The sequence below is a fragment of the Notolepis coatsorum genome, assembly GCF_963971535.1.
Source record: "Notolepis coatsorum genome assembly, chromosome: 17".
In the NCBI taxonomy this organism is placed as follows: Eukaryota; Metazoa; Chordata; class Actinopteri; order Aulopiformes; family Paralepididae; genus Notolepis; species Notolepis coatsorum.
In genome coordinates, this window is record NC_140181.1 from 65,069,790 (window position 1) to 65,078,209 (window position 8,420).

The window sequence follows — 8,420 nt, forward strand, 5'->3', positions numbered from 1 at the left end:
CCACATGATTTGTATGCTTGTTTCGAGCAGTGACTTTCGAGTAGATGGCGGACTTTGTGTGTGATGTGAGCGCCCCCAGTGATATTCCTTGTGAAGTGCATGGAAATTATGGCAACATCAGACAGCCGCAAAGTTTGTTAATGTGCGATGAAGTTATGAACTTTAGTCAATGTTGCTTTGTGTTGCATTTAGACCACCACCTGGCATTGATGGGGTGAAACGATTACTCTAAAGAAAACAGGACATATAGGCCGCTCATTGAAAAACATTAATTTAAATGTTTAAGTTTAACTCAAGGAAATTGTATTATGGATGTTGTGTCTCTTTATATTGTATAGCCTAATTGTCTTTATAATGTAATTCTAAAACCATTATAGACCTCATAGTAATGGTTGGATGAGTGAAGATTGGATTGCTATTGATTATTTTACTCAAGGCAAGGCATTTGTTTTTTGTGTAGTGCCCCTGAAGCAGTTCATAGTTTAGAGCCTTGCTCAAAGGCACTCCAGCACTAATTGTCACCTCACCACTGGAATAGGCTACATCCTCCTGTCAGTGCCAGGTATTTACCAGCAACCTTTAGCTATTGGTCAGTTTATCTGCTTCTAGGTCAACCTGTCACCCACAGTCAAAACATAAAAGCAAGGATACAGATATACCTGCCAAAATCCAAAATAATTGTCCATTGATTTTTGTTTTCCTTTTATGCCTGATGAGGAGCTTAAATCTAATATCCAAAAGCTGACAGAACTTACTTGTCCTTCGTCTGACAGACCAACATTTTTTACATTTATCAATATTTATCTGCTTGTGTTCTAATCCCGTTTTGCCCCATTTGCCTGAACAGGTCGCGTCTATGCTTTACCCAAACGGTTCATGCGTTTTGCGAATCTGATTGGCCACTGACTTTCTGGTCATGTGACATGTGCGCCCAATCGTGTGACGCGCCCATTTCCGCCTCGACCAGCACCTAACCATAACCCTAACCCTAACCGTTCTATCGCCATGCTCTAAGACAAACTCTAACCTTAACCAACTTCGAAAGAGTGCCTAAGCTTAACCGGGGGGAAAGAACTTGCCGTCACACGATTGGTGCGACCAGAAACATCAGTGGCCAATCAGAGCGCAAAACGAGAACGCGGTAGCATGCACCGTTTGGGTAAAGCAATGACGCGAACAGGTCCTGTCCGCTTGTATCCTTTCGGCAAGCAACCTTCCCTTCCGCGTTGCTCTGATTGGCCGAGCGCGCGCATGCGCATGAGCCGCGATAAGCCCCTCAGGCAAGCAGGAATACTAAGCTCCAGTTAACCTAATTTATACAAATGGAAGTATTGATTTCGCCGTAACGAATAATTAAAAAAAATATACCGTTAACTGGAATATGTTGTTTCTTTACACATATGTTGGATTATGTAATTGGTTTGTCATGACAAACCAATAAAAAATCGCGAATTAACCGGTGGTTATCCTATTATATTAACATTGTGCGGGAGCTTAGAGGACTGTATATACATTTCACCTTAGGGGTTGGTCGGATGCCTTAACTGCTAAACTAATTGTACCAAATTACACAACTGAGTAAATAACTTAAAATGGAGTCACCTAGACTAGAAAGAGCGAGGAAACTGTTTGAATCATAATGCCATTTTATATAAACAAAGGGGGGAAAAACATACATACAAATATTATTATTACTTTATACAATTCCTAATTAAATACTATAGCTAAATTTAGATGGGCGCCCAAATGGTTCTATTAAAGTGTTCTGGCCAACGTTGCTGCGGTTACCAATGCAGCAGAGGAACAATTCCCTCTGCTAGAAGAGAGAAGTGGAGAGAGTTAGTAATCCTGGTGGTGAGAAAGGACCCGGATGGGTTCTGTAGCGAGGAGTAGTCGACCGCTGCGTGGTGATGAGGGCGGGAAGACGCTGCCTGGTCCGATTGGCGCTACCAGTCTGCTCCTGCAAACCAGATGCACCGCTGTGGGGTATCCGAGTGTCTCCTCCGCTCCGTAGTTAGTGTAACGGAGGTACTGCAGTATATCCACAGTCACGATGGTACAAGTAGTTCAGTGGCTGTGGATGGTAAGCGGTACTGCAAGTAAACTCACTCCCCAGAGGCATCCAGACCCGGAAGCAAGAGGTGGATTCACATCTTGGTATAGTGGTCTGTGATGCCGCCCGCGACGCGGGAGATCGGGGTTCAACTCCCACTCAGGGCGATCCCTTAACAGGGGTCGAATCGACAAACACAACGCAGATAAGATCACACCGGCTTGATTGATTGATTGATTGAAAACTTTATTAACTGATTGCAGAATGGGTACAGTACAGTACAGCTCAATACATACAATTGTTAAGGGGATACAGACCAGAGAAAGACTTTCGTCTTGTTTACATCAGGGTCCCCCATTTTCAATTCATCGTAACATATATGACATACATGACATACAGATAGACAGTACTGCTACATCTATATATTTATGACATACCATATTTGTAAATACAGTACTGTTTGTGATACAAAGAGAGCCCAGAAAACAAAAAGTATATACATTTGCCGTAGAAACTGTACATTGGATTGGGTAGGTGGGGGGGGGGGGGACTGTACATTGGAGGTGGTTGGGTGGGTGGGGGGGGGGGGGGGGGGGGGTTGGGTAGGAGGGGTGGGTGGGTGGGGGACACTGTACACTGTACAACTGTACAAACAAAACTGTACATTGGAATATTGACAAGACCATACTTGGTAATTTACTGTACATTGGAGGGGGTTGTGTTAGGACATTTACAGGGGCCAGTTTCGAATTGCAGTCTCCCGTAGGTGTTTTTTGAGAGTGTTTTTGAAAGTGGGTAGTGATTCACATTCCTTTACAGCTTTGGGTAGGGCGTTCCACATTGATGTGGCATAATTGTGAAACGTGTTTAGTCCTGTTTGAGCCGAATCTGGGTTTACCATGATTTGTGGAGCTCCCTCTGGTGTTGTGATCGTGGTATTCACTGACCTTTGGGAAGTATTTTGACATGTACATGGGTACCTTGGTCGTGTAGTGTATCTTGTAGACCAGGCCCATTGCAAGTTGCTGTACTCTGTCGTCTACTCTAAGCCATCCTAAGTTGTCAAAGTGGGCAGGGGTGAGGTGGGTTCTAGGAGTAAGGTCAAGCAGTAGTCTGACCAGTTTGTTTTGAGATGTTTGTAATTTTGTTTTTAGCGCCTTTGAGGTGCTTTGGTACCATGAGGTGCAAGCATAGTCGTAGTACCCTTGAATGAGTGCTCCTGCCAGAGTCTTCAGGGTATTCTTGTTTACCAGTGAGGAGATCCGGTACAAGAATCGAGTTCGTTGGTTGACTTTTTTTATTACATTGGATGCCATTTTGTCACAGGAAAGATTTGCCTCTAGGATGGAACCCAGGTAGGTAATATCTTCTTTCCTCGTGACAATATTGTCACCCACTGTAACTGAGAAGCCGTCGGTCTTGCTGAGTTTGTTATTTGAACCGAAGAGAATGGACTCTGTTTTGCCCATGTGTAATGATAGTTTGTTATCAGCGAGCCATATGCAGATTTTGCCTAGTTCTGAGCTGAGGGTTTTTTCAACCTGTAACTTGTTCTTGTCAGAGACCAGCAGGGCTGAGTCGTCCGCAAACAGGAACAAGTTGCAGTCACAAGCTGACGACATGTCATTTGCATAAATTAGGAACAGTAGCGGACCTAGTATGCTTCCTTGTGGAACACCACAGCTTACTGTGAGGGGGGGGATAGGGTACCGTTTACCTCCACCATCTGCTCTCTCCCCTCCAGGTAGGATTGCATCCAGCTCACTGATAGACTATCAAAACCAATTGCTTTTAGCTTGTCAATCAGAATGGTGTGATTGACAGTGTCGAAGGCCTTTTGTAGGTCCAGCATGACCATGCCGCAGTATTTGCCCGCGTCCACCTCTTGTTTGATGTGGTCGTTTAAATAGAGAAGGCATGTGTCAGTGGAGTGGGATGTTCTGAAGCCAGATTGGAATTCGTAGATTAGATTTTTTTCCGCGAGGTATTTTTCGACCTGTTCGTATACAATTTTTTCCATGACTTTCGAGATGGAGGTAAGGATAGAAACAGGGCGGTAGTTGCCTGGGTCTAATTTACTGCCTTTTTGTGCAGAGGGGTCACTCTCGCGATTTTGAAGTCCTTGGGGACGTGTCCCTGTTTTATGGAGAGGTTTATTATGTGTGTGATGACTGGGGTGATGGCGGCTGCTGAGTCTCTGAGGAATTTGGAGGGGATGTTGTCATGGCTACACGTGGCTACACGTGGTGCCGCTAGACCCGGATGCCCTGTGTGGAGTGAGTTTAGGGGGGTGAGTGTAACGGAGGTACCGCAGTATATCCACAGTCACGATGGTACAAGTAGTTCAGTGGCTGTGGATGGTAAGCGGTACTGCAAGTAAACTCACTCCCCAGAGGCATCCAGACCCGGAAGCAAGAGGTGGATTCACCTCTTGGTATAGTGGTCTGTGATGCCGCCCGCGATGCGGGAGATCGGGGTTCAACTCCCACTCAGGGCGATCCCTTAACAGGGGTCGAATCGACAAAACACAACGCAGTTAAGATCACACCGGCTACATGAGCACGCAGACAGCCACACTAAAGACACGCTGGTCGCCTCTGTTCAACAGGCTAATGCTAGTGGCTACTGTGCTAGCAAATGACTGGTTGTGTGCCTTTTACCCTTCGGCACAGACCCTATCTAAATGTCCTCCGGTCTGTGCTATATATCGTCTGATATGTCCAGTACAGAGCAGCTATCAACGCATGAGCATCGGGCTACGTTAGGTATTAGCTCCGAGCTAGCTAGCTTATGCTAATTGCTAACGATAATGGGAAATACTATAGTTAGCTGTAATCCGCTAATCCCTGACGTTTACTAAACATCTAATTAGTACTAAAACTCACTCTCTCTTGGTGGAATAATGTCCGCTTGGTAAGCAACTTTACATCCCTGGTCAAACTATATGTGACTTTAACGCTGGATGCATTTCTCCGTCTCGTTCTCTATAAGTCCAGGCAAGTTCAACGTCGTGAGTTCAAAGTCTCCTACAGGAAGTGACGCACTTGCGCTAAAACACTTCCACCTCTGGCCCACTAGATGGCAGCACTGTCATATAACATGAGATGCCAGCAGTAGGCAGACGGTGTAAACATTATGTGGTAAATAATAACTTAGCTCCCACATATTAAACAGGTTGGTGAACTTAAAGGGGGGTAATCTTAGGTCTATTTTTACCTAAATGCAGACCCTTCAGCACAGCCGCACCCTGATTTGCGGCACTAATCAGTACTGAGGTCTAGTAGTCACTCAGGCTGGTCAGAGTCAGAGTCAGAGTATGGGGGTAGTCGGATCAGTCGAGCCACTGGTCTGTGGTAAGTTCTTCCTCCGACATCCACGACAGCAGAGCGGACTCTTCTGTCTTGCCCTTTTACCACGCTCTTCACCCCTCCGGTGAGCCAGCGGGCTCGGGGGAGCGCCTGATCCACGATCATGACTGGGGTTCCTGGTTCTAGGTTGCCTCTTTCAGTGATCCAATTGCGGCGGCCTTGCAGCGATGGAAGATACTCGGTGGTGAACCTCTTCCAGAATTGGTCGGCTAAAGCCTGACTATACCTCCATTGTCTTCTGCCAATGATCTCGGTGGAGGCGTAGACCGCAAAGGGAAGGGCCGCGTCTCGCCGCACCATCAGAAGGCTGTTGGGTGTTATGGGGTTGAGATCGGCCGCGTCGCTACTGACGTACCCCAGTGGCTTGGAATTCAGAATGGCTTCAATCTCCACCAGCACGGTGTTGAAGACCTCTGCCTTAGGAACCTGGCCTCTGAGCGCGGCGCCTAGAGCAGCCTTTACTGACTTGACCTCTCTCCCACGTTCCACCGAAGTGGGGTGCATTTGGAGGGTTGTAGGAGAAGGTGACCTGTTGGGAGGCCAGCTCGTCCCTCAACTCCTCACTCATCTGGTGGTAACTCTTGATGAGTTCAGCTTCTCCTCCCTTGAAGTTCGTTCCGTGATCAGACCAGAGGGTATGGGGTCGCCCTCTCCTTCCAGTAAATCGACGGAATGACTGGAGGAAGCTGTCTGTTGTCATTTCAGCCAGCACCTCGAGATGGACGGCTCTCATGGTGAGGCACTTGAAGATGATTCCCCATCTCTTAGCAGTTGCTCTCCCGATCTCCGCCTTGATGGTGAAGGGCCCGAAGCAGTCCATGCCCGTGTTGTGGAAGGGCGCTTCTTGGAGACGGAGGCGGCAGGATGGGAGGTCAGCCATTCGTGGCATGATGGGTTGGGCTCTGAGCCTCCCAGCCGCGAAGTATCCAGAACCTTCTCCTGAGCTCCGCGAAGAGCCGCTCCGCTCCAGGGTGATACAAGTTGGTGTCATAGTGACGAATCACCAAGTTAGTCACCGGATGCTTTGAGGGGAGTAGGATGGGGTGTTTGCTGTCCTCGGTGAGGCCCTGAGCCCGTCAGAGGCGGCCTCCGACACCTATGAGATCTTTCTCGTCCAGTTCGGGGGCCAGTAGCCTCAGCTTGCTGTCTCTTGCTAGCTCCATCTTCCGTCCCAAGCACGCCATCTCGATCTGGAAGACCTCCCGCTGCACCCTCCGCAGCAACATGATCTCAGCTGCGGCGTAGTCATCAGCGCTGAGGGGGGTCGGGTCTCCGGGACCGGGGTTCTGGTGGTGGAAGGTACGTACTTGGAGCTCTTCTAGGGTCTGGCAATCGTCAACCTTGAGACCGTCGGTGGTTGAAGGGTCTTGGAGTCCGGTGAGGCCGCAGAAGATGGACTTCTTAAGTTCCACCTCCACCTCTGCGTTCTCCAAGTTCGGAGGAGAAGGCCACTCTTCTTCTGGCTTGCGTAGGTAGTCGGGTCCTCGGTGGTAGAGGTTGGGACGTGCCAATTCCTCGAGGGTCGCACCTCTGGTGATCACGTCCGCCGGGTTGACATCTGTCAAAACGTATCGCCAGCAGCTGATCCCCACAAGCTCTTGGATCTCTGTCACCCTTGTTCCCACGAAGACTTTATATCTGCACGAAGTCGACTGGATCCACTGGATGACTGTTGTGGAGTCGGACCACATCGACACCGCGTAAAGGGGGAGGTGCAGCTCTTCCTTCAGCATCTTTCCCAACTGGGCTCAACTTAGAGCAGCGCAGAACTCCAGCCGGGGAATGGATTGCTGCTTCTTGGGTGCAACTCTTGAGCGTGCAAGAATGAAGGAAACGTGGACTGTGTCTTCGGGCTCTACCATGCCCAGGTACGCTACTGCAGCTTATGCCTTCTCAGACGCATCACAGAATACATGAAGGGAGAGCTGGCTGCCGGTCAGACTGACGCTCGAGGGAAAGTAGCTCCTGGGGAACTCGATCTGTTGGAGGGTGGGGAGCTCTTCTTCCCACTTCGCCCCGAGTGTCTCTGGTAGGGGGTCATCCCATCCCTTCGCCTCAGTCCATAGCTCGCTGACCAGAGCCTTGGCACGAGTCGTGTAGGGGTTGATGTAACCCAACGGGTCATATTGACTCGCCAGAGTACTGTAGATCGACCTCCTGGTTACCTAATGGCGAGTTTCGATCTTATTTTGCCGGTAACACAGGGTGTCAGACTTAAAACGCCAGAGGAGACCCAGAGTCATTTCCTGGGCGTCCTCACTTGACTGGGAGAGCCAGGTCTCGCTGCTGTCAGCCTTCACTTCGTCTGGGAGGTCTCGGACGACCTCAGGGTCATTGGTGGCCCACTGGCGGACATCAAAGCCAGCGGTGGCCAGGAAGGTGCGTATATCATGCACCAGCTTGTAGGCCTATTCCGCTGTCTTCTTTCAGTGCTAAGCAGACACGGCTTCGCTACTCCTGGGGGAACCTTAAAGGTCGGCATGGGCTCTCTTCTCAAAAGCGGTGTGGTGTATCTGAGGACACCGCGCACGCAGACACGCTTGGTCTTGGCTTGGAGAAGATCCATCGCCGCCTTATCTTCCTTGGAGCGAGTGTGTATCTTCTCGTTTTTGTATGGAGCAATGTCCAGCTGCCACAACCTCTGAACATTCTCCAGCAGCGCCTCATCTTTGTGCCCCGCTCCAATGAAGAGGCAGTGGGTCTGACGGGCGTTCAGATTTCTTAGACTGATGGGGCCCTGCAGGGTCCAGCCCAGCGGAGTCTCCAGGGCGACGGGACATCCGGGTGGACCCTGGATGATGTGCTTGGGTAAAGTGAAGTTCACATTATCGGAGCCGAGCAGGAGGGTGGGCTTCACCTCTATTGCAGCGTTTATCCCCAGATTACAGAGATGTGGGTACCTCTTCATGAGGGACTCCATGGGGTAGCCGTAACTGGAGAGGCACAACCCGGCAGCGGTGAATACCCGGCTCACCTTGAAGACTTCCTTCGGCCATCCG